This window comes from Ursus americanus, chromosome 2 (genome assembly GCF_024610735.1).
Source record: "Ursus americanus isolate L20-20 chromosome 2, mUrsAme1.1.p, whole genome shotgun sequence".
Lineage (NCBI taxonomy): Eukaryota > Metazoa > Chordata > Mammalia > Carnivora > Ursidae > Ursus > Ursus americanus.
The window spans coordinates 41,236,930-41,258,111 of NC_142128.1; the positions used below are offsets into that span (position 1 = coordinate 41,236,930).

The 21,182-nt window shown below is 46.7% G+C and overlaps 1 protein-coding gene across 1 annotated transcript in view; it reads right to left on the bottom strand.

Annotated features, from left to right (window-relative positions):
- ADAR (adenosine deaminase RNA specific) overlaps positions 1-4,302 on the bottom strand; it is a 38,242-nt gene extending 33,940 nt beyond the window's left edge. The window contains exon 1 of the mRNA XM_087854704.1: positions 4,204-4,302. The gene's annotated coding sequence lies outside the window, so the exon portion shown is untranslated. The remainder of the gene's footprint in view (positions 1-4,203) is intronic.
- Between the last annotated feature and the right edge of the window lie 16,880 nt (positions 4,303-21,182).

Genomic DNA, 21,182 nt, shown 5'->3' on the forward strand with positions numbered 1-21,182 from the left:
GCTACAGCTAAAACCCTCCCCAGGAAGGAGGCACAGAACACAGGCGGTAGCGCCGCCTCTGGAGGGGGAGATGAGCTGCACAGAGGGTCTCACTGCTGGCAGAATTTTCTAATTGGGTTTTTTTTTTCCCCCCTAAGATTTTTAAGTCATCTCCACACCCAATGTGGGGCTAGGACTCCTCCTCCCCCCCCCCCCCCCCGCCCCGCCACGCCTCTCTGAGATCAAGAGTTATCTGCTCCTCTGACCGAGCCATCCAGCCGGCCCTCTAGTTGAGATATTCCGGCCTTTCTTGAGTGTTTGGTATTTAAAAAGAAAAAAAAAAAGTTTTAAAGTTCACAACCCTTGTTCCCAAAACTCCAGTCGAAGAATGAGTTATTTATAAAAGGCTTAGAACAGTGCCTGGCACATTGTAAGTGCTCAGATAAATGTTTCAAGACTAAACACCCTGAGGAGAAGGACCCAGATTACGGAAAAGCCTTCATATACAACCTATCATCGTTCAGAAAGGGTTGAGTGTGGAGGGAAACATTTCACAGGGTGGAATTTCCATGTGGCTTCTCCTTGGGGCCTGACCCTTGGCCTCTGCAGGACCTGGGGAGAGGTTCTGCCTTTCCAGGGTGGGCCCGCAGTCCTGGAGGTTACAGACATTTACTGTATATACTGTGCAGACTGGAGTCCTCATCAACACGATGTCAGCATTTCTCCCTGTGGGCAGATTTTCATTCATTCATTTAATAAACATTTATTGAGCACACAGTACGTGCAGGCGCTGTCCTCGGTCCTAGAGACACAGCAGTAAATGAAACAAAAATCCTTTCCTCGTTATTTTCACGAAGTTGATGTTCTAACGAGGAGAGATAGGCAATAAACAAACCAATATACAGAAGCTGGTTGTAAGTGCTGGGAAGAGAACTAATGCTGACGCAGGATGGGAGTAACCAAATCTATAACAGGGCTGTGTTCAGGGGTTTACCCATGAACAGGAGAGAAGGGGGCCTGACTCACTGACGGAAGTCAAGGATGGCTTCTGGGAGGAGAAGCATGATCTGAGTCCAGAAGGCAGGCAATCGGATGCAGCCGCTGCACAGGTGTGGAAGGGTCAGGAGGCTCAGGGTCAGTGCCACAACACAGCACAAACACAGCCACAACTCGACGGACACACAAAATCAAGGGGGCTCGTTCCAGTCGGAAGGCTCTGGAAGGGCCTCAAAGAGTGGGATACGGGTGCGTGTGCGAACACACATGCATACAGTAGTCATTCCATGTGGTTATGGAGGAGCAATTTACTCCTTCCTCCCAGGAGTAGGCCTGTGACACAGACCTGACCACCCATGGCGTCCCTGTCTCCTTGGCCACTACAATTAGTTTATAATGCAGATGAGAACTGTAAAGTCACTGGCTTGGGGCTGCCAGTGCTCAGCTTTTTCAGCACGTCTAGAGAAAGCAGCAGGAGAAAATGAGGCCAGTAAACAAAAAGGAGCAGAGAAAGGCAGGGCCAAGAGAGTTTTCATGACATTCTTTCAGCCTTATGATCCAGCCATACCTGAAACTCATCTTTGGACTTCTTACTTAAATCATCACAGGGGGCTGGGGGGGCTCTTTTTTGCTTCGGTTAGTTTACGGTGGGTTTCTGCCATTCGCAACTGCATTCATATGCCCTTTTTGGGGGGAAAGAACTTCACTGTGTACATAGTGGTGATGGGGTACAGGGGGAAGGGAGGACAGATTGTGAGAGTTTCTCCCATTAAGTCTGATACAGACAGTGAACTAGGTGGCTTTGAGGCATCTGGAAGGTATAGAAGCAGCAACGACAGGTCCTTGGGTGTGTGTGTAAGTTACAGTCTACGTGGACGAGTAATATAAACCTGTGAGTTTATATAATCCATTCTATGGCCCGAAGTCATCTTCAAAGAACTAACACAGAACAGCTGATCAAGGACACCAAGAATATCATCTGTTTAAAACCAGTTTACTATTCCCACATTAATGCACATCAGTCACAGGTCTTTCCCAAATATTTAATGTTGCCACAAACTTGTATTTTGAACTCTTTACCCTATACCAAACAATCACCCAGTGTTCTCCAGAAAACTTAATTCAGGCGGCTGGACCCGTTATGGTCCAATTCTAACAGATGTTAAAGCAAAATAACTGTATCTCGAGAGATCACTACAGATGCCCAAAGCTCAGATCCTCTTGTTCACATATCTGAAAACTCCGACCAGTTGGTCACAGATAATAATATCAATCCGGTCTGAAATACAGCTTCAAATCTTTAAATCCGTGAATAAGAAAGATGCTCATATTACCCCATTACCGTATAAGAACAGCTAACTTAAGGACGCCTTTGTGTATTAAGAAATGGGTCTCATTCTGGCAGAAGTAACAATACCTCAAGATTTTTTCTTCTTTCCACAGGTATTTACCAAATACCTACTGTGTGCCCACGATCCCAGCACTGTGTGCCCATGAGCCTTTCCTTTTTCTCTGGGTGAAAAGGCCAAATCTCGGTTCACATCTGGACAATGCTGGGTAAAATGTAAAATAAAAGATAATTTATCACTGAACAATCTGAAATATTATTCTTTCAGCAAATACTGGCCCTCTGATCTCCGCTTATGCCTCCCTTGCCCCATTACCCCAGGTTCATGCTACTAGGACTCTAGTCACTGAGAAAGAACAACCCTGAGAAGCCTGGGTTCCAGTTCTGCCATTAACTAGTGTCAGGATTTTGGCCGAGACTAATGTTCTGCATCTGAAAAATGGGGATATGCTTACTTACTGCGCTGGGTCGCGGGAGGTATCAAATTAGTGGATGTAATGTGTTCTGTACGGTGTCAGGCACATAGCAAGTACTCAATAAAGAGAAGCTATAATTAAGCAAGGCCTTAATTTCTTTCTAGTTCTAAAATTTTATGAGGTCTTTAGTAGAGAGATTATGGGTTCTGAGATTCCTTCTTCTACTACCCCCCCAAGTCTGCTTCATCACATTTAGCAGAATAGCAAACACCCAAAATAGCAAAAAGCTCCCCCCCTTCTCAGTCAGCAGTACCCAAGGGAAGCCTTCAGCAAGGGAGCAAGTTCAAGTGCCTGGGTGCTGTACCCTTACTAATAATAGCTTGACACTTCAAATTCTGACAATAGCCCTGCCAGGTAGATATAATAACCCTCATTTTGTCGGTAAGACCGAGTAGGAGAAGTTAAATAACTCACTGAATGTAACACAGACGGCCAACAGCAGACCTGACTCCAAAGTTCATGCCCATTTCCACTCTTATTCCTCTGCTTCCCAAACAGCAAGCACGCAACTGTTTGTTTAAATAACGACAAAGATATTTCGGGAGCTCTGAAACGATGGGAACGAGCCTTCTTTGGTAAAGAAAGAAGTTGGCACCATCACTCTCGTTTGCTCGACAAGCTGATGCCCCTGCGTCCTGCGCTCCCCGTGACCTCCCCGGCCTCCCTCCCCGGCAGCAGCGCAGGCCTCTGTGCGCGAGTCTGCTACCAGAGCAGCTCGGCCTCCGGCCTCCGGCGTCTCGGCCAAGCGCCTGCTGGGGCTCCCCCGCGCTGCACTGAAGACCCAATGACAGGTATCCCTTTTTGAAGGCAAGTCTCCCAAACTCTGACATCACACTGAACACCTGCGGCAGGCTTACCCTCTAGCGGGGCCCGAGAACCACGCCGAGCAGACGGAGGGCGGAGGACAGGGCGGTGACGCAACTAGGCCTCCTGCAGCAGGGCCAGGCCGAGGCACCGCGCGGTGGCCGCGACCCGCAGCAGGCTGTCCGCGGCGGACGCCCACGCCTTCCCCGCGGGAGGCACGCAGGGGCCGCGCGGGCTGCCCCGGGGCTGCGGTGCGGGAGCAGGCGGTCCCGGCGGGGAGACGCAGGGCGGCGCGGACCCGGACGAGCCCCGGTGCCCCGCGTCCAGCCGCTGTCCGCGCCGAGGGCAGCAGCGCCGGTGGTACCCAGCTGCTGGCCTCCGATGGCACGCGCGCCAGAGCATCCGCGCGCGCACCGGGCGCGCCGGGCATACACACACACACGCGCGCACGCGCGCACACACGGGGAGCACGCGCCCGGGCGCACGCGCACGCACACCCCCCCCCCCCGGGCGCGCTCCCCTGGGCCCCCTCCCCGAAGCCCCCCTCCCTCAGCGGCTTGGGTCGGGAAGGGTGTGCGGAGAAGGAAACAGCCTCCTTACCGGGTGTGGTGATCCTCCGGGCCGCGGCCCGACCCCAGAGGCTGCCACGGCCGCAGACCCTCCCCGCCCGCCCCCACCACGTAGCCGCGCCGCCGCAGCCGCCGGGAATCAATGGCCCGGTCGCCCAGTGGTGACGTCACGGCGCGCCGGGCGTGGGCGGCAGTACCACGTGACCGCCGCCTCTTTTGTCTGCGTAGTGGCTGCCGGGGCTTTGCTGCCGGTTGTTGTTGGGGGCTCGCTGGGGGGCAGGTGCTGGGCTGGGGAGGCCGCAGGTGAGCTCCCGGCCGTTGCCGATGTGCTCGGCCGAGCCTGCGCGGTATGAGGGTACCATGGCTGTTTTAGAGAGCCTCAAGGACGCAGGATTCATTGCTAAGACGTGGTCCTTGGATGGCTTGTTCACATTACTGTATTTAAAAGTCACACAATGAGGGGCGCCTAGGGGACTCAGGCGGTTAAGCCCCTGTCTCGGTCTCAGCTCAGGTCTCGATCGATCTCAGGCTCCCGAGTTCAAGCCCCGCCCTGGGCTCCAGCCTGCTTAAAAAAAAAGTCATAGGGTGAACATCCCCTTTAACGGGCCCGCTCAGCCTCCGACCCAAGAACTAAAATACTGCCGATGACTTTCATGACGGGTTACGTGGTCCCCGTCCTCTGCTACTGCCTCCCCCTCCGAAGTTATTTGCATCCTGATTTGTGTTTACACAACTCTTACATTGTTTTAACATATTTTCACATTTGTAGTCATTAAGCAACATACTAGTTTCTGTTGCTTTTTTAACTTCTGTCTAGCATTCTGGACTTATTTCATAAACATGTTACGGAGTTCGTTCAGGCTGCTTGAGAAACCCCAGATTTGGAAAACAACAGAAATTTATTTTTCACGTCTTTTTTTTTTTATTGATTGATTTCAGGGCACGAGTGGGGGGAGGGGCAGAGGGAGAGAATCTTCAACCAGAGGTTCCCGCCCCCGCCCCCCCCCCCCACGCCGGAGTGCAGAGTCCCAGGTGGGGCTCATCCCAAGATCCTGAGATCAGGACTTGAGCCGAAACCAAGAGTCTGGTGCCCAACTGACTGAGCCACCTGTGCGCCCCGGTTTCTCAGTTCTGAAGGCTGGAAGCAGGTGGCGGCATGCTCCTCTTCCTGGTGGCAGACTTCTGGTATGGCGAGGCCTAGGGACCTCCGTGGGGGCTCCTTCTTAGGCAGCCAGTCCCACTCATGAATGCTGCCACTTCCTAATACTATCTCATTGGGCACTAGGGTTTCAACAGACGGATCCTGGGGGCATAGACATTGACCTAAGATTCATTGCATTTCTTTCATTTTCACTGCTACATATTAGTCCATCATGTGAGTGTCTCATTATTCATCCATTCTCCGGCTGCTGAACATTTATGCAATTTCTCGTTTTTTGCTATTTCCAACAGTGCTGTTATGAGCATGGCCTTTGTTCTGTACGAACATTTCTCTTGGGTGTATTCACCTGGGAGTACAATTGATGGGACTGGGTGTGTCAGTGTTTAACTTTTTTAGGACGGTGTCATCTTTAGTCAAAGTGGTTACGTCAGTTTACACTTCTACTGGCATTCATATCTTCCCTAATGCTTCAGACTTCTCGATCAGGGGCAATGAAATGAGAGTTAAATGGCATCTCATCCCAGCCTTCTTGACTGTCCCTGAGGTTAAGCCTTTCATTGTTGGCCATGCTGCTTTACTGTGAAATGTCAGAGTCTGGGGCTGGAGGGATTTCAGGGTGGGTGAAGGACAAAGATGTGACCACGAGGTGGCAGTAACACACACACAGACTTTCTCTGGGCGGGCTTTGACAGATCGGTATGTGGGAAGTCCCTCCCAGAACCAGACAACGCAGAGACTCTGGGGCATCTAGAAGGAGACGAGGGCGAGGAAATCCCTAGGGATAGATGACCTTGCTCTGCAGCCCAGCAGGAAGTCTCTGGGTCAGAAAGCTCCCGAAGGGCAGCAGCAGTTTGGGGTCTTCATAACCACGGGGTTTATCTAATCTGTGACTAGCAGGTGTCCCTCGCAGTTTCCTGAAGGATGCAAAACAGGCAGGTGGCTGTAAATGGCTAAAAGCCTGCTTGTTGGGGCTGTGTTCAAAACAACTGGATGTGTACACATTTGAGTCTGGTACTAACTGGCAGGTGTTGAGCTTATAGGCCCCAATCTGTTGCATAGAAAAAGAAACTAGGGGGGCGCCTGGGTGGCACAGCGGTTAAGTGTCTGCCTTCGGCTCAGGGCGTGATCCCGGTGTTATGGGATCGAGCCCCACATCAGGCTCCTCCGCTATGAGCCTGTTTCTTCCTCTCCCACTCCCCCTGCTTGTGTTCCCTCTCTCGCTGGCTGTCTCTATCTCTGTCGAATAAATAAAGAAAATCTTAAAAAAAAAAAAAAAGAAAGAAACTAGGGGCCAATACACAGAGGCCATCCTTGGCTCTCTTTTATAATACCCAGTTCATGTCTTTTGCTCATTTTTTTTAGTGGATTGTACTGAACACAGCTTCTTTGTTAGTTGTATGTGTTGCAAGTTTCTTCTCTCATATGTGGCTGGTCTTTTCACTTCCTATTTTGATAAATACATGTTCTTAACTTCGAGTTTATAAATATTTATTCTGTTTTTTTTCCATCCTAATGTATATTAACTTACTCTTCTAAAAATATTTAGTTTTGCTTTTGACATTTGAATTCTTATGCTCTCTGGAATTTAGTGTATGGTTTTACTTTTTACATACAAACGACCCCCCCCAAGTTTTTTGCTTTTTGTTTTTTGTTTGTTTGTTTTGTTTTTTTACTAGGCCCACTTTTCCCAACTGACTGTCATGCCAACTTCGACATATATTAACATTCCATTTATGTATGGCTGTATTTCTGAACTGCCTATTCTGTTCTACTGGACAATTTGTCTATCTTAGTGTCCACACCACACTGTTTAATTACCGTGGCTATATAAAAAGTCTTGATTATTTAGTAGGGAAAATCTTCCTTATTTTTCTTCTTCATCGTCTGTCTGGGCTGTTCTTGGTCCTGTGTTTTTCTACATATTGTAGAACAAGCTTCTCAAGTTGCACAGACACATGCACAGCACCTGTTGGGATTTTAATTGGCGTTGCAGTGAATACACAGATCAATTTGGATAGAATTCACATCTTTATGATTCCGAGTCTTCCAATTCATAAACAAGGGATAGCTATCTTTTTATTAGGTCTTCATTAGTGTCTTTCCAGTGAAGATTTGCTGTTTTCTGTGTCCAGCTCTTGCACATTTTGTGTTGGGTTTATTCCTAGATACTTTGTAGTTTTTATTGCTATTTTAAGTGATAGCCTTTAAATTGACACTTTGTAATAGTTTGTTGTTAGAGTAGAAATAAATAGGAGTTTTGTAAATTGATATTGTATCCAGCCACCTTGTTGGATACAACAATTTGTTGTTGATTTTAATAATTTGTCTATTCTTTCTAATCATTTGTTTATTGATTCTTTTGGGTTTTCTATATAAACACTCATTGTATGAAAATAACGTCGGTTCCAGTCATTTTGCTTTTTATTTTTCTTGAAGTATAACACTGGCTAGGACCTCTAGTATAATGTCAATAGAAATGGTAATATCTTCTTGACATTCTTGACTTGGGCACTTTACTTGATCCTGATTTTTGAAAAGGAGATTTAGAATTATTTTGTAGGTTTTTTTGGTAAATAAATTTAGAACGGTATTTTTATAGGCTTTTTGTAAATCCCCTTTGTCAAAGAGGGGTCTCTTATTCCTAGTTTTTATTTTGAGTGGATATTGAATTTAATCAAAGTTTTCCTTTGTCTATTGAGATAATCATATTTTTCTCACCCTTTAATATATTAATATGATAAATGACATTTATAGACTTCCTAGTATTAAATTATCCTTGCATTCTTTTTTTTTTAAGGTTTTATTTATTTATTTGACAGAGAGCACAAGAGAGCAAGTGCAACGAGGGCGAGGGGCAGAGGGAGAGGGAGAAGCAGACTCCCCACTGAGCAGATAGCCTGATGCTGGGCTCGATCCCAGGACTCTGAGATCACGACCTGAGCTGAAGGCAGACACTTAACCAACGGAGCCACCCAGGCACCCTTATCCTTGCATTCTTAGGATAAACTACTCGACCATAAAGTATGACCAATTTTATATGCTATCATACTCAGCTTATATGCTGTGTAGGATATTTGCATTTGTGTGAATGAACAACATGGGCTTGTGATTTTCCTTTCTCATTTCGCTTTCATCTGTGTTTTAAGGCTCAAGGAATGATACAAGGAGTATTCTATTTATATGTCCTCTGGAAGAATTTGAATAAGATTGGAATGCTCTTTCCCTTCAAGTTTCAATAGCATTCACTTATAAAACTGTCTAGGATGGGCATTTTCTTTTCTTTTTTTTTTTAAAGATTTTTATTTATTTATTCGACAGAGATAGAGACAGCCAGAGAGAGAGGGAACACAAGTAGGGGGAGTGGGAGAGGAAGAAGCAGACTCATAGTGGAGGAGCCTGATGTGGGGCTCGATCACGTAACGCCGGGATCATGCCCTGAGCCAAAGGCAGACGCTTAACCGCTGTGCCACCCAGGTGCCCCTGATGGGCATTTTCTTTGTGGGAAGATTTTTATTTATTTTTACTTTTTAAGTAAACTCCATGCCCAGTATGGGGCTCCAACTCATGACCTCAGGACCAAGAGTTGCACAGTTTACCGACTAAGCCGGCCAGGAGCCCCTGTGGGAAGATTTTAAAATATTGCTTTCATTTCTTTAATACTTATGGGACTGTTTAGATAACTTATTTCTCTTTGAAGTTCTTTAAGTAATTTGTTTCTATGGATTCTTCCATTTCATCTAAGATTTAACATTTATTGGCATGCAGTTGTTGGTAGTGTTCTCTTCTCAATCTCGCCTGTGTTTACAGTTATTTCTCCTTTTTCACTTATAATATTTCTTGTAGTAGACTGTGCTACTGTTCCCTCAGTATTTGCTCCCCGTCTTGTAAGGGGACTAGACATCCCCACCTATTGTCCTGTGATTTGAAGTGCCTCCTGTGTGAGGGGTATGCATACCCCCCAGCTGACAATGGCTCTAGTCAAAATGACCTCATATCCAAGCAGAAACATTAAAAGCTACCATGGGTGTTTGCCGTAGCCCTCTTGGTCTTTCTTCCGTGAAGATGGCGTGTACCTGGGGATCCCAGAATGGAGACGACACGTGGAGGGACGTCTGACAGTGGCTCTGTAGTTGACATTTGCAGCTGGCAAAGCATAAGTGAGAGCTGGGGTTTTGTCGGCTACCACAGCATGTTATAGTGAAAACTTACTGATGAATTATCGACCTATACCGTCTACTATCTCTTTTCTTAGATAAATCATTAAGAGATTATTTCGTCGGCCTTGTCACGGAACCAACGTTTGGCTTTGTTGATTTTCTCTACTGTATCTTGGTTTTCTATTTCATTTTCTATTTCTGTTTCTGCCCTTATAATGATCATCTCTTTCCTTCCACTTTCTTTGGGTTTATTCTGTTTGTCTTCTGCTTAGTTTTTGTGCTTAGTTCATTAATTTTTAGCCTTCCCCCCCTTATATAAAAAGCATTTAAGGCAATAAGTTTCCTTTGAAGCACTACTTTTCATATCCCACAGTTGTTGTGTAAGTAAGCTCTGTGCCCAACATGGGGCTTGAACCTGTGACCTTGAGATAGAGAGCGGTGTGCTCTACCACCTGAGCTAACCAGGCACCCCTCCCACGGGTTTTGATAGATACTGTTTTCATTACCATTAAGTTATAAAATATATTTAAGTTTTTATTATGGTTTCTTCTTTGACTCATGAGTTACTTAAAAAGCATGTTTTTTAATTTCAAGATCTATAGAAATATTTATTTTATTTTTAAAGATTTATTTATTTATTTGACAGAGAGAGCACAAGCAGGGGGAGTGGCAGCCAGAGGGAGAAGCAGACTCCCTCCTGAGCAGGGAGCCCAACACAGGGCTTGATCCCAGACCCTGGGATCATGACCTGAGCCAAAGGCAGACACTGAACTGAGTCACCCAGGTGCCCCAATCTGTGGAAATTTTAAAATAACTTCTAAATACTTGCATTGTGGTCAGAACGTAGTTTTTGTAGTACTGTTCTTTGAAATTTGTTGATTTCTATCTGCTCGGGTCACCAGTCATAGATAAAGACATGTTGAAAAATCTCCTACAGTGGTAGATTTGTCAATTTCTCCTTGTAGTTTTTATCAATTTATACTCTCTATATTTTAAACATATTTCATTAGGTGCCTATATATGTAGAATTGTGTTATAATATTTGGTTAATTAAATCTTATGTCATTAAAACAGTTATCTCTTTGTATTTCTTTAATGCTCTTTATCTCAAGGCTTATACTGTCTCATCTTACTATGGCCAAACCAACTTTATTTTAGTGAAGATTTGCTTGGAATACCATTTTGATCCTGTTATTTTCAACCTTTTTAAAGTTCTTTTGCTTTAGATGTACTCACGTTGATAGTTGGATTTTTGAAAAATCTTATCTGACAATCTCTGTTTTGTAACTGTCAATTTTTGGTTCGCATATATTTATTGTAATTCTTGATAAATTTAGTTTTTGATTCTGTTTTAATTTTTGATTTCTGTTTGTTCTATGTATTTTGTTTCTGGCTTTTTTCTTTCTTGCATTCTTATTTTTGGATAACTGAATTCTTTTTTTTAAAGATTTATTTATTTATTTTAGAGAGAGCAAGAGAGAGCGTTGGTGGGGAGCAGAGGGCGAGAGAGAATCTCAAACACGGTCCGGGCTTAGCATAGAGCCTGATGTGGGATTTGATCTCTTGACCCTGAGGTCATGACCCGAGCTGAATCAAGAGTCTGATGCTGAGCCACCCAGGTGCACCTGACCGAGTTCTTTTTGAAATTTTTTCCTACTCCATGTTTTTCTTTCTTAAGATTTGGAATTATGCTTCCTCTCTTTTTTTTTTTTTTTTAGTGGTTATTCTTGAAAGTTATCATATATTTTAATTTAATAAGGTCTAAAGTTTAAACACAAAGTTGACACTCTCTTCTGGACAGTACAAGAGCTCTAGAATACTCAGCTCTTTGCTTACCCCTTCTGACTAATACAGAACTGTTGTCTGGTTTTTTGTTTCTGTCTTTTCTTTTTAACTCCACAAGTCGGTCATTATCATATCTTTGTTTGGGTTCGTATACAGAGAAAGAAGTAGAGCCAAATGAGGATTCATTTACAAACTAGCTGCCACTTAGTGCAACTGGGATAGCTCCATCTCATGGGACCATCCTCCAAGAAGCCATATAAAGTGTGTCTCAGGAAAGTGTGCCTAGGAGAATATTTTAAAATATCTTCAATCACTCAATAAATTCTCTGTGTAAGAGAAGAGAGGAACTTTCCTATGAGTCCTGTTTTCCTTCTGTCCTGAGGGTTAAACGCCCCCCCCCCCCCCGCCCTTCTGTGTTGTGCTTGTGTGTCCCTTGGCATCTGATGATTCAGCGTCAATGGGGTGGCCATAGAGCGGGAGGAAAGGGGCATTGCGGTTTGGCAGGGAGGAGGAGGTCAGTGTGTGCCAGCATGGGCATGGTCGGAGCCTATGCAGAGGTGGTCCCGGCAGGTGTCTGGAGCTGAAATTAAGGGTTCTGGAGAAGGGTGAGGCCAAGGGACTGAAGTAGAGCACATGATGAAAACTAAAGAGGGAGAATGCATTTCAGAGGCACAGTTGGGGGGAAAAGCACGAACCCTTTAAGAGATGCAGTAATAGCAATTTCTCTCCAAATGAGGATTCCCTTCATGTGAACTCCCGTAAATGGGTCTTTACTTTTGTGAGCCTTTTCTGTCATCTGAGGTTGGATATACATGAGTTTGAACCCCTAGCGTTAGGAGTAAGTGGAAGTAGAGGGAGCAAGCTGCTGGGAGCGTGTGTGGGCACAGACGTTCTTGCTGGGGCAGTTTGGGAGAGACAAAACGAAGGCAAAGAAAAGTCTTTGAAATGGCCCATCTCAGCAGCCCTGCAGGAATGCTACTAAATAGGTGAGGACATCTAAGAGAGCTGGTTCAGAGTGTTCTCCTGTTTTCTGATGGTTCTCAAAGTTATTATTGGCAGCATTTTTCATTTGAGAGAAAGTTTGAGAAATACCTCTGGGTGCTCTTAAGGGCTTCCTTTTTCAAACTCACTGAAGTAGGTAAGAGTAAATAAAAATCATGCAAACATGTTTCAAACCAGATTGTATCAGGTCAGGCAGAATTAGAAAGGCTGGGTAAAGTACTTCTAGAATGTCTGTCTGAAAGGTCGGAAAACTACCAAGACAGTAAAGCACATGTGGGCCAAGATGCTGCAGGAAAGGGAGTCCCATGGAGGGAGACCAACACTTGGCCCCACTTGAGCTCTGTGCCAATTCTAGAGTTGAAGCTGAGAGGAGGAGAAGAGCTTCTGGAAGTTTCACAGGGGAGATGATCCCTGGAGTTCGGGGCTCATCAGTGAGAAGGGGTCCTGGCAAACATCCCAGGCTTCCCGTTGGACCCCAGGAATAACAATGAACCCAAATGACCTCCTCTTACAAAGATGGAAATCCAGCTTGCGTCAACTCAATCTTGGGTTCATTCAGGTGGTTTGCCCCTGCCCTAACCCCTCCTATAAACAAGAATGAACCCTCTCTGGGTGAACACAGTCCAGTACTTCAAAGGGTCTCTATCCTTTTTTGTCCATTAGGTCTAGCACTCAATGAAAAATAGACTAATGAAACAGAGGAGACTTTACCAAGGTCTTGGAGACAAGTTGCATAAAGAAAGATCCCTCCGGGTAGATGCCGGTACTAGAGTTATCACACCCAGACTTTAAGATAACTGTAATTCATGTGTTCTGGAAATTAAATTATAAGATGGGCAATTTCAGGAGAGAACTGGAGACTATAAAAAAAGAACTAAATGGAAACTCTAGAACTGAACAATGTCATGACAGACACTAATAATAGATGGGCTTAACTGTTGCTTAGCATACACAAAATAAAAGTAAGCAAATATAGTAACACTAATATTACATAAAGGAGATTTTAATGTCAAGAGCAAGATAGAAAGAAATGAAGAGGAATATGTTTTTTTAAGATTTTATTTATTTACTTGAGAAAGAGAGAAAACAAGCAGGGGGAGCAGCAGAGGGAGAGGGAGAACAAGGCCCCTCGCTGAGCAGGGAGCCCAATGCAGGACTTGATCGTAGGACCCCAGGATCGTGACCTGAACAGAAGGCAGATGCTTAACTGACTGAGCTACCCAGGCGTCCCCTGAAGAGGAGTATCTCATGATGATAATGAGGTCAGTTCACTAAGAAGATATAACAGTATAAAATTAGTAAATACCTAAGAACAAAACATCAGAATATGGAAAAAAGAAACAGTGGGATAGGTAAAGTGAGAGAGGAGTCATCTGTTGTAGTGGGAGACTCCAGCACACCTCTCTCACTCACCAGAAGACTGAAGACAAGACAAGGCACAGCAGGTAAGTGTTGTCCTGCAACGATTGCAGGATGCACATACTTTTCAAGTGTTAGAACATTCTAGAACACTTGCCAAAGTTGGCTACATATTCGACCATAAAGCAACTCAGCAATTGTTGAATGATTGAGATCAAACTGAGAATATCCTCTGGCCACAGAGCAATTACTTTAGAAATCAGTAACAAACAAGAGAACTAAAGTACCCCAAAGGTTTAGAAATCAAGCGACACACTTCTGAATACCTGAGGGAGGGATCCAGGCACACTGGAGATGAACACATATTTTGAACTAACTACATTGAAAATATCTAAGCTTACAGGGTGCAGAAAAAGCTGCGCTTGCTTGGAGGGAAATTTTATAGCCTTAAAATTGATCGTTTATCAATGAAAATATAGAATATATACCATGTATTGTATGTATATTACAGTATACAAGATAGGAAAAAAGAAAGGTTGAAAATTAGTGATGTAAGTATCCATCTTAGGAAGTTAGACACCAGACTGAACACAGAAAGTAGAAGGAAGGTGGTAAATCAGAGCACGATGACACAGAACACAAGTTCACAACAGACTCAGTAAAGGTACAAGCTGGTGCTTTAAATAACTGATAAAATAGAAAAAAGCCGTGGTCAGACGTCAAGCCCAGGGAAGCAGAGGAACAAATAGCCAGCCCAGAAAAGGGGACAAAGCCATGAATTTTCAAAAGGTCCCTAGAGATCTAACGTGCATCTGAGTCTGAGAACCTCAGTTCGGGGTGATCTGGAGAACCCCCGGTGTTGGTATCTTTGGATTTTTTTTTTCCTTAAGGCTCTTGAGATTCTCCTACTGAAGCATCTTCCAGTTTCTGCCTGGAGGCGAAAACTGGTTGACAGCTTTCTGGAAATTGAGCAGGGGGAGAGGGCTGAGGCTGAGCTGTCTTACTATTCAAAAAGTAAGCTCTCCCTTTATCCTTCTGTTCCCCTAACAGAAGCTCTCAGCCCCTGCTGGATCTGGTGACCCCAAACCACATGCCAAAGCCCACGTCCCCCGCTGGGGAGCGAGAGAGGCGGCCTAGGAGGAAGGGGGAGCACTGACGGTCTCGCTGTTCCTTGAACAGACTTTCCATCAGGGGTTTATCTCAGCCCCACTCTCCCCCTCTCCCCCAGGGTCCCGGGTGCCGGAGCTGCCGAGTTGGGGGGTTATGCCGGGCCTGTCTGCCTCCTCACATGTCAACATTCTCTCCAAGTCTCTTACCTTTCAACTTTGCCTGCGGTGCCATTCATTGTTCAGGAGTTTTTAATTCTCATGAGTCCAAATCTGTCCAAATCTGCCCCTTTCCCTTTTGCTGTGTTTCATCAGTTTGCTGGGTGAGCCGTTCTGTCCTCCCTTTCCCCACTGATTGGAACTGTCACTCTCACATGTCCTTAACCCAGAGTGGCTGGGTGTTTGGCCCAGTGATCAAACAGGCCATTTGTTAATAGCCACCTTCAGCCCATCAGCTTGGGAAAGAGAATTACGGCTTTAAGATACCATGTAATAGGAAAGCAGTGTGTCACGTATAGGAATAGACGAAAGAAATGTAAGCTCTCTATGAAGAAAACTGTACAATGTTATTGAACGATAACTTTTTAAAAAGTTTGAACCATGTTCATGGATAGGGCAAACCCCTATCACGTCAGTTGCAATTCCAACAAAATCCCCGTCTTCCTCTCCTTGGTCCCCCTGCGACTCCAAACACAAGTCCCCTTGCTCTGGTAACTCCTCTTCCATCCACCACTCTCACTGATTTGAACTTATTTCAGGCTCCCACTTCCCTCGAATGACTCAAACACCTCATCACTGTTGCTTTTTGACAATCCCTCCTCCCACACGAGCTGTTTGACTTCCCAAGTCCTTGGGTAGGCATGCACCCCACTTACTACTCTCAGGGGTTCAGCATCATCCTTGGGACAGAGCCCAGACTGCACAGCGAGGCAACCAGGCCCCTCCCCCTCCCACTCCACTCACCCCTGCCGAGGTCTTTTAGCTCCCGCGGAGGCCCTCGCTCCCTTTGCCGGGTTCACTTCTTCCTGCCCACCCCACCCCATCTCTTCCTCCTTCCCTCTGTCACCTGATGAGCTCCTGCTGACTGTTCACAGCTGAACTTGACTCTGATCCCCTCTGGGAAGCTTTCCTCCATATGCCAAATGGGGATAATTATCCCTTTACTATATGGGTTTGGTATCTGTCTGGTGGTAGGTAGGGTTACCACAAATGCTGGTTTATGCCTGTTGTCCCTAGGTCTGCTGAGTGGCCAACAAAAATGGAGACCAGCTATGGCCCCACGTAGTTTAATAGGATTAAGAACCGAGACTGCATTGACGTGACTTGAACTCCAAGGAAGTCATGCCCAGGAAGATGAAGTGGCAAATAGCTCTGTTGTTTGTTTCAGGAACTTCTAGAGAATCCATCTATCTGAATCTGGACTACTCAGCGGGTCCTCATCAGGGTCAGAGCCCCTTCTCACAGCAGCCGGTTACTCATCTGGCTTATTAGATGCCTGTTTACTTCTTGAGGCCCCCTCAAAACCCTAGCCTCCCTCTGTTCACCACCCCTGATGGTTCCAGCACGATTTGGGTCAATCCCAATCATTCTCCTGGAAACCAACCCTTGAAACTTCCTGAATAGGGCACCCACACTGCCTTCTTCTGAGACAGGAAGTGGCTTCTTGATGCAGTGGTCCCCCTTCCCGCATTAAGCAACAAACTTACCTTTGCTCAAAACAGGTCTTTTCGGTGATCTCTGAGGAATCCACAGTCAACACCCCTTTTACTCTGAAAGGAATCCCAGTTTGGGTGATAAATTAAATGGTTCCTGTTTTAAATTTTGTTGCCCTGTGATATATGACGTTTGTTGATCGTGTGTAATCCTTATAATAACCTCACAAAGTAGGTATTATTGTACGACTCTTGTACAGATACAAAAATGACCAGAGTTCGGTCGGCAATCCAAGATCCCCTAACTACTGTAAGACACTGGGTTACAACCCCAGGAATCTGACTCCAGAACTGGTATTCTTTTTTAAAAAAGTAGTTTTCCTTGTAATCTTCAAATCACAAACTTACAGAGATGTTACTAGTACGATCTCTCCCCTTCCCAAACCACTGGACAGCAAGTTGTCAGTCTGATGCCCCACGACCTCCAGAACTCCAGCATTTGTCCTTCATGTGAGGACAATCTCCCACACCCCAGCCGCAGGGCCGTCAAAATCGGGACGTTGATGCCAACACAGATGCCCGTCTCACCATCAGGTCTCGTGCCGGTGTAGCTGGTCACGCCTATCACGATCTGCAGAGCAGAAGGGTCCGGGTCAGAGCGACATCTTGCATTCAGCCCCCCCCCCCCCGCCCCGTCTCTTACGTCCGTTCAGGCTTCCCTTGCCTGTGCCGACCTTGCCATGGTTGGGGGTTTCTGATTACTGTGTGCAGTGTGCCTGCAAGTTCGCTGCTGTTTGCTCCTGCCTGGATTCAGATTTGGCCCGGCGGAAGTGGGGTCACACGGGACAAGGCTCTGATTCACCCCGTTGTGATGACGGATGCCCCCTCACTCGATTCAGCTGCTGTCTGCCAGGCTCTTTCACGATAAAGTCAGTCTTTTCCGCTTTGTAATATTTTGCGGGGGCGGTATTTCATTTTGTTTTGGATTATTGTGTTTGTTCTAACTTTCTTCCTGCCCCATCCCCAGCTTCACTGGGGTAGAATTGACAAATAAAATTTGTGTGTATTTCAGCTGCATGAGGTGATGTAATTTGATACAGGAATACGGTGTGAGGGGCGCCTGGGTGGCACAGCGGTTAAGCGTTTGCCTTCGGCTCAGGGCGTGATCCCGGCTTTACGGGATCGAGCCCCACATCAGGCTCCTCCGCTATAAGCCTGCTTCTTCCTCTCCCACTCCCCCTGCTTGTGTTCCCTCTCTCGCTGGCTGTCTCTATCTCTGTCAAATAAATAAATAAAAATAAAATCTTTAAAAAAAAAAAAAAAGGAATACGGTGTGACCTGCTTGCCACACTCTGCCGTGTCCCGCGGTGGCCGTTCTGGGACCGTTCTCTTAACCTACGGGACGGTTGAATCGCTGCATTGCACCCGAAGCTAGTAGGTAACACTGCGTGAACTATACTGAAATTTAAAAAAATAAAAGAAAAAACCCAGAGCTGCTCTCAGATTTCAAGTATGTAATACAGTATTAATAACTATGGTCCCTGAGCTTTACTTTGCCCTCCAGAATTTACTTGTCCTGCAGAACTGAGACTTTGTGGCCTCTGGCCAGCATCTCATCTCCGCAGGGCCAGCCCAGCCACCCCCCGTCGACTGTCTGCTTGCACGACTTCCGCTTCAGGGGCGGCAGGCGGGGAGAGCGCGGCGCGGGGCCCTTCTCCGTCCGGCTGCCTGCACTTAGTATCAGTCCTCCCGGAGTCCCGAGTCGTCTCCACTGACTTCAAGGCTGAATGGTATGGCCACACCGCAGTCTCTTTACCTGTTCATCCATCCTTGGCTCGTTGGCAGGTCACGCTGCCGTGACCATGGAGCGCAGTCTCTTGGAGATACTGATGTTCCCTTGGGACATAGACTCAGGAAAGGGGTCGCTAGATCGCAGGGTGGGTCTACGTGTCATTGTTTGAGGAAACTACGTTCTGTTAACTGTACCAATTTACATTCTGTGGAGCAGTATTCTATTTTATTTATTTTTTCTTTTTAAGAAGATTTTATTTATTTACTTGACAGAGAGACAGCGAGAGAAGGAACACAAGCAGGGGAGGCGGGAGAGGAAGAAGCAAGCTCCCCACTGAGCAGGGAGCCCGACGCGGGGCTCCATCCCAGGACCCTGGGATCATGACCTGAGCCGAAGGCAGGCGCCCAACGACTGAGCCACCCAGACGCCCCTGTGGAGCAGTATTTTAAAACTATGGACATATCCTATCCTTCCTCAAACTTTCTATCTATCTATCTATCTATCATCTATCTATTATCTATCTATCTATCTATCTATCTATCTATCATCTATCATCTATCATCATCTATCTACATCAGTTTAGGTTCATGTTTTCTATTTTATTCAATGGAATAAATTTGTTGTACTTTATTACAGTTCATTGTAACTTGCTACTTCATTATTTATTTTGATGCTCTGATTTTTCTAGATTTGGCCTCGGGGGTGTTCAAGACGCCTCCAAATACTCTTGACTCTCTGTCATTCTTTCAAACAATTTGTTGTTTAGGTGGGTAAATAAGTATCTTTTACTTAAGGACTGAATTAGGTATAGACAGGATTTAAGCTAACTGCGTTTGCTCAGGGGACGGTATTTTGTGTTAAAATGAAACCCCCACAGAATATGAGCAGGTCACCAACGCGAGCGCCAGGTCACCAACGCGAGCGCTTGCAGCGCGGCTGCTCCATCGGTTCCGTGTTTTTCTCCATTACGAAACTATAATGAGAAACCGAAGCTTTGAATAACATTTTTTGTCATTCTTACTTTTTAGTTTATTTTAAAAATCTGTATATTTGCTGCTCCGTGAAATGTTGTTAATAGTTCTGCAAGTTTTTCTGCCACCCGCAGGGAACAGGCTGCGCGGGTAAGCGGTTCTTCGGGCGCCAGCGGGGAGCACCTGCCCCTCGGGGCTCCTGCGCGGGGCTCGTCCAGCCCTGGTTTGCAGGCTCCTCGGCACAGGCTTCCGGCCGTTCCCTGGGACCTGCCTGGACCCGGTCTGGTGGGATGGCCGGGTGGGCGTGGGTCTGTCTCGCTTCCGCCCACAGGAGGGCAGCATCTCGTCAAGGCTCCGGCCCCACCAGGAGCCTGGCGGTCTGGGAGTTTGAGAACACCTGGTTTCTCCCTGAAATGAAGAGAGTACTAAAGTGCTCCACCGGTGAGGAAACCCTCCGTAAACTAACACACGGCGTCGTCTGTCCACGCTCTCGTCCCCGTGCTCCGGGGAAGATGACCTCTGTCGGGCGAATTACATGATGGCTTAGGGCCGCGGCCCCCCTCCGCAGTGACCCTCTGGGGCTAGTGTTCGTAGGAGCTAGAACTGAGCAAGCACGCTGGAATCGCTCACTCACTTCGTGCACAAGTCATTAGGTGCAATGAATTGTTAGGTAAAGAGAAAGGAGGAAACCAACTGTTGAGCACTTGCTGTATGCTGTGTGCTTTAAACCAGGGGCTGTCGTGTGTGAGCGGGCGTCCCAGTCACCTGAGGACTAGTTCAGTCTCACACTGCTGGCCCATCCCCAGGGCTCCTGACTCAGTAGGTCTGGGATGGGGTCTAGAGAATCTGCATTTCGACGAGTTTCCAGGTGCCCCCGACGCGGCGTTAAGCCGTCACATTTAGTCCTCAGCAGCCCTTTGACAAAGGTATTACTGTTTTGCAGACGAGCAAACTGAGGCACAGTGGCCTAAGTGCTCGCCTCACGACACACCCCAGGAAGGGGGACTGGCGTGTGGAAGCTGTTTGGCCCGGCTCCAAGCCCCCACTCTGTCCACCGCACCGTCCTCGAGGAAAAAGGGAATGAATCTGCACTTGGGGGAGTTTCTGAATCGTATGGCTCCAAAAATATGACACAACTCCAGTGTGATGCTTTTAATTTGTAAGAGTTTAGCTGTGACAGTCCGTCTTTGCAATCCCTCTGGCGCTCGAGCAAGGAAGGAGGCTGCCAGAGCAGACAGGCAGGTGCGCTGCTGCGTGAGGACGCGAGGCTTTGCGCGACTCATGTCAGATTCAAATGTCTTTGGAAACGAAATATCGATGTTATAGGTATTTTAATCACCAAACTCCAACTCTGAAACTAGAATAGGACATGAAAATAAGGCACAAGTAAGTAATTATAAAATCCATTAGCTTGCCACGGAGAGAGAAGACACAGTCTGTCCATGGAAATAAATGAGAGAATAAAAGCTGGTAGGCTTCCTCAGGAGTGAATCAGCAAATTAAGGGCTCGGCTCCAGGCCCCAGCCGTGGAGTCCCTGGTGTGTCAGCCCACAGTGTACGAGGACCTGTTCTGTATTTATTAGTCAGGCACAACTAGCCTCCCACCCCCACCCCGGATTATATATGAAAAATTAAACCTGATCTCTCAGAGGCAGGGATGGATTTTACTCTGAATATTTGTGGGAAGGGCTGGGACATGGAGGAGGACGAGGGACAGAGGCGACCTCGGCTGAGCTTGCCAGTCCGGCTGGAGAGAACAGCCTCCTCCCTTCGGCCAGGCTCCTGCTTGGCTCCAGTTTCTCCTCTGCAGTCAGGTCTCACCTGTCTGGTCCAAACCCAACAGGCTCACCTGGGCTTTCAAATGCCGCCGAAGAGGCCCTATTAACCGTTCATGGAGGGCAGAGGTGAGCCAACAGGGGACTTCTACATTTAGAGAGGGTGCTGACATGCTGCCCAGCCCCAGGGGAGTCTCACCTGCTACCTGGGATCGCTGTCTCTAGAGCGAAACTCGGTTCTCAGAACCC